The sequence below is a fragment of the Crinia signifera genome, chromosome 6 (assembly GCF_055691185.1).
Source record: "Crinia signifera chromosome 6, ASM5569118v1, whole genome shotgun sequence".
NCBI lineage: Eukaryota > Metazoa > Chordata > Amphibia > Anura > Myobatrachidae > Crinia > Crinia signifera.
Window position 1 is genome coordinate 123,956,910 of NC_139222.1, and position 5,000 is coordinate 123,961,909.

General features: G+C 38.5%; 6 non-coding genes across 6 annotated transcripts; all 6 read right to left on the reverse strand.

The window, feature by feature from the left end:
- Positions 1–249: 249 nt before the first annotated feature.
- TRNAP-UGG (transfer RNA proline (anticodon UGG)) lies at positions 250–321 on the reverse strand. The gene has a single exon. It is a non-coding gene; the product is annotated as a tRNA-Pro (tRNA).
- Positions 322–616: 295 nt separating this feature from the next.
- TRNAP-UGG (transfer RNA proline (anticodon UGG)) lies at positions 617–688 on the reverse strand. Its single transcript has one exon. It is a non-coding gene; the product is annotated as a tRNA-Pro (tRNA).
- A 662-nt stretch (positions 689–1,350) lies between these two features.
- TRNAP-AGG (transfer RNA proline (anticodon AGG)) lies at positions 1,351–1,422 on the reverse strand. Its single transcript has one exon. It is a non-coding gene; the product is annotated as a tRNA-Pro (tRNA).
- Positions 1,423–2,070: 648 nt separating this feature from the next.
- Positions 2,071–2,142, reverse strand: TRNAP-AGG (transfer RNA proline (anticodon AGG)). Its single transcript has one exon. It is a non-coding gene; the product is annotated as a tRNA-Pro (tRNA).
- Positions 2,143–3,061: 919 nt separating this feature from the next.
- On the reverse strand, positions 3,062–3,133 carry TRNAP-AGG (transfer RNA proline (anticodon AGG)). Its single transcript has one exon. It is a non-coding gene; the product is annotated as a tRNA-Pro (tRNA).
- Positions 3,134–3,430: 297 nt separating this feature from the next.
- Positions 3,431–3,502, reverse strand: TRNAP-AGG (transfer RNA proline (anticodon AGG)). The gene has a single exon. It is a non-coding gene; the product is annotated as a tRNA-Pro (tRNA).
- Positions 3,503–5,000: the final 1,498 nt, after the last annotated feature.

The window sequence follows — 5,000 nt, forward strand, 5'->3', positions numbered from 1 at the left end:
ACTCATATTATTTATGTAATAATTGAAAGAGCTGGATAAAATATTTGATGTATTTTGTTGTATTATGTTACTGAGATAATGGGGAATGTGTTTTTTTTACCCAAAGTACCACCATATGGTTGAAAATATACTACATACTCCTAAGTAATTACAAACTAATTGTGTAAAATGGCAAGAGCAAAATTCAATTGATGCTTTGAAATCAAGCATTTAACATCAATCATGGGCTCTAAAAGGCAGCTAAATGCTGGGCTCGTCCGGGATTTGAACCCGGGACCTCTCGCACCCAAAGCGAGAATCATACCCCTAGACCAACGAGCCACCCCTGAAAACTTCTCACGTCAGAATAATTTTTTTTTAAAGTGAAACTCATATTATTTATGTAATAATTGAAGGAGCTGGATAAAATAGTTGATGTATTTTGTTGTATTATGTTACTGAGATAATGGGGAATGTGTTTTTTTTACCCAAAGTACCACCATATGGTTGAAAATTTACTACATACTCCTAAGTAATTACAAACTAATTGTGTAAAATGGCAAGAGCAAAATTCAATTGATGCTTTGAAATCAAGCATTTAACATCAATCATGGGCTCTAAAAGGCAGCTAAATGCTGGGCTCGTCCGGGATTTGAACCCGGGACCTCTCGCACCCAAAGCGAGAATCATACCCCTAGACCAACGAGCCACCCCTGAAAACTTCTCACGTCAGAATAATTTTTTTTTAAAGTGAAACTCATATTATTTATGTAATAATTGAAAGAGCTGGATAAAATAGTTGATGTATTTTGTTGTATTATGTTACTGAGATAATGGGGAATGTGTTTTTTTTACCCAAAGTACCACCATATGGTTGAAAATGTACTACATACTCCTAAGTTATTACAAACTAATTGTGTAAAATGGCAAGAGCAAAATTCAATTGATGCTTTGAAATCAAGCATTTAACATCAATCATGGGCTCTAAAAGGCAGCTAAATGCTGGGCTCGTCCGGGATTTGAACCCGGGACCTCTCGCACCCTAAGCGAGAATCATACCCCTAGACCAATGAGCCACCCCTGAAAGCTTCTCACGTCAGAATAATTTTTTTTTTAAAGTGAAACTCATATTATTTATGTAATAATTGAAAGAGCTGGATAAAATATTTAATGAATATTGTTGTGTTATGTTACTGAGATAATGGGGAATGTGTTTTTTTACCCAAAGTACCACCATATGGTTGAAAATGTCCTAAATACTCATAAGTAATTACAAACTAATTGTGTAAAATGGCAAGAGCAAAATTCAATTGATGCTTTGAAATCAAGCATTTAACATCAATCATGGGCTCTAAAAGGCAGCTAAATGCTGGGCTCGTCCGGGATTTGAACCCGGGACCTCTCGCACCCTAAACGAGAATCATACCCCTAGACCAACGAGCCACCACTGAAAACTTCTCACGTCAGAATAATTTTTTTTTAAAGTGAAACTCATATTATTTATGTAATAATTGAAAGAGCTGGATAAAATAGTTGATGTATTTTGTTGTATTATGTTACTGAGATAATGGGGAATGTGTTTTTTTTACCCAAAGTACCACCATATGGTTGAAAATGTACTACATACTCCTAAAAAAATGGCAAGAGCAAAATTCAATTGATGCTTTGAAATCAAGCATTTAACATCAATCATGGGCTCTAAAAGGCAGCTAAATGCTGGGCTCGTCCGGGATTTGAACCCGGGACCTCTCGCACCCTAAGCGAGAATCATACCCCGGCCTAGACCAACGAGCCACCCCTGAAAACTTCTCACGTCAGAATAAATTTTTTTTTTTAAGTGAAACTCATATTATTTATGTAATAATTAAAAGAGCTGGATAAAATATTTGATGTATATTGTTGTATTATGTTACTGAGATAATGGGGAATGTGTTTTTTTTACCCAAAGTACCACCATATGGTTGAAAATGTACTACATACTCCTAAGTAATTACAAACTAATTGTGTAAAATGGCAAGAGCAAAATTCATTTGATGCTTTGAAATCAAGCATTTAACATCAATCATGGGCTCTAAAAGGCAGCTAAATGCTGGGCTCATCCGGGATTTGAACCCGGGACCTCTCGCACCCTAAGCGAGAATCATACCCCTAGACCAACGAGCCACCCCTGAAAGCTTCTCACGTCAGAATAATTTTTTTTTTAAAGTGAAACTCATATTATTTATGTAATAATTGAAAGAGCTGGATAAAATAGTTGATGTATTTTGTTGTGTTATGTTACTGAGATAATGGGGAATGTGTTTTTTTACCCAAAGTACCACCATATGGTTGAAAATGTCCTAAATACTCATAAGTAATTACAAACTAATTGTTTAAAATGGCAAGAGCAAAATTCAATTGATGCTTTGAGATCAAGCATTTGAACCCGGGACCTCTCGCACCCTAAGCGAGAATCATACCCCTAGACCAACGAGCCACCCCTGAAAACTTCTCACGTCAGAATAATTTTTTTTTAAAGTGAAACTCATATTATTTATGTAATAATTGAAAGAGCTGGATAAAATAGTTGATGTATTTTGTTGTATTATGTTACTGAGATAATGGGGAATGTGTTTTTTTTACCCAAATACCACCATATGGTTGAAAATGTACTACATACTCCTAAGTAATTACAAACTAATTGTGTAAAATGGCAAGAGCAAAATTCAATTGATGCTTTGAGATCAAGCATTTGAACCCGGGACCTCTCGCACCCTAAGCGAGAATCATACCCCTAGACCAACGAGCCACCCCTGAAAACTTCTCACGTCAGAATAATTTTTTTTTAAAGTGAAACTCATATTATTTATGTAATAATTGAAAGAGCTGGATAAAATAGTTGATGTATTTTGTTGTATTATGTTACTGAGATAATGGGGAATGTGTTTTTTTTACCCAAATACCACCATATGGTTGAAAATGTACTACATACTCCTAAGTAATTACAAACTAATTGTGTAAAATGGCAAGAGCAAAATTCAATTGATGCTTTGAAATCAAGCATTTAACATCAATCATGGGCTCTAAAAGGCAGCTAAATGCTGGGCTCGTCCGGGATTTGAACCCGGGACCTCTCGCACCCTAAGCGAGAATCATACCCCTAGACCAACGAGCCACCCCTGAAAACTTCTCACGTCAGAATAATTTTTTTTTTTTAAGTGAAACTCATATTATTTATGTAATAATTAAAAGAGCTGGATAAAATATTTGATGTATATTGTTGTATTATGTTACTGAGATAATGGGGAATGTGTTTTTTTTACCCAAAGTACCACCATATGGTTGAAAATGTACTACATACTCCTAAGTAATTACAAACTAATTGTGTAAAATGGCAAGAGCAAAATTCATTTGATGCTTTGAAATCAAGCATTTAACATCAATCATGGGCTCTAAAAGGCAGCTAAATGCTGGGCTCATCCGGGATTTGAACCCGGGACCGCTCGCACCCTAAGCGAGAATCATACCCCTAGACCAACGAGCCACCCCTGAAAACTTCTCACGTCAGAATAATTTTTTTTTTTTAAGTGAAACTCATATTATTTATGTAATAATTAAAAGAGCTGGATAAAATATTTGATGTATATTGTTGTATTATGTTACTGAGATAATGGGGAATGTGTTTTTTTTACCCAAAGTACCACCATATGGTTGAAAATATACTACATACTCCTCAGTAATTACAAACTAATTGTGTAAAATGGCAAGAGCAAAATTCAATTGATGCTTTGAAATCAAGCATTTAACATCAATCATGGGCTCTAAAAGGCAGCTAAATGCTGGGCTCGTCCGGGATTTGAACCTGGGACCTCTCGCACCCAAAGCGAGAATCATACCCCTAGACCAGGGGTAGGCAAGTAATTTTTGATGGAGTCCGGAAGTTTGAAATAATTTTGGTCGAGGTCCAAAAAATGCTGCCAATACGGGCACAATGCTGGCAATACAGGGGCAATGCTGGCAATACGGGGACAATGCTGCCAATACGGGGACAATGCTGCCAATACGGGGACAATGCTGCCAATACAATGACAATGCTGGCAATACGGGCACAATGCTGCCAATACAATGACAATGCTGGCAATACGGGGACAATGCTGGCAATACGGGGACAATGCTGGCAATACGGGGACAATGCTGGCAATACGGGGACAATGCTGGCAATACAAGGAAAATGCTGGTAATACGGGCACAATGCTGGAAATACAAGGACAATGCTGGTAATACGGGCACAATGCTGGCAATACGGGGACAATGCTGGCAATACAAGGACAATGCTGCCAATACAAGGACAATGCTGCCAATACAAGGACAATGCTGCCAATACAAGGACAATGCTGCCAATACAAGGACAATGCTGGCAATACAAGGACAATGCTGGCAATATGGGCACAATGCTGGCAATACAAGGACAATGCTGGCAATACGGGCACAATGCTGGCAATACAGGCACAATGCTGGAAATACAAGGACAATGCTGGAAATACAAGGACAATGCTGGCAATACGGGCACAATGCTGGCAATATGGGCACAATGCTGGCAATACGGGGACACTGCTGGCAATACAAGGACAATGCTGGCAATACAAGGACAATGCTGGCAATACAAGGACAATGCTGCCAATACAAGGACAAAAGGCTGGCAATATGTGTACAATGCTGGCAATATGGGCACAATGCTGCCAATACAGGCACAATGCTGGCAATACAAGGACAATGCTGGCAATACAAGGACAATGCTGCCAATACAAGGACAATGCTGCCAATACGGGGACAATGCTGCCAATACGGGGACAATGCTGCAAATACAATGACAATGCTGGCAATACGGGCACAATGCTGCCCATTCGGGCACAATGCTGCCAATACAATGACAATGCTGGCAATACGGGGACAATGCTGGTAATACGGGCACAATGCTGGCAATACGGGGACAATGCTGGCAATACAAGGACAATGCTGGCAATACAAGGACAATGCTGGCA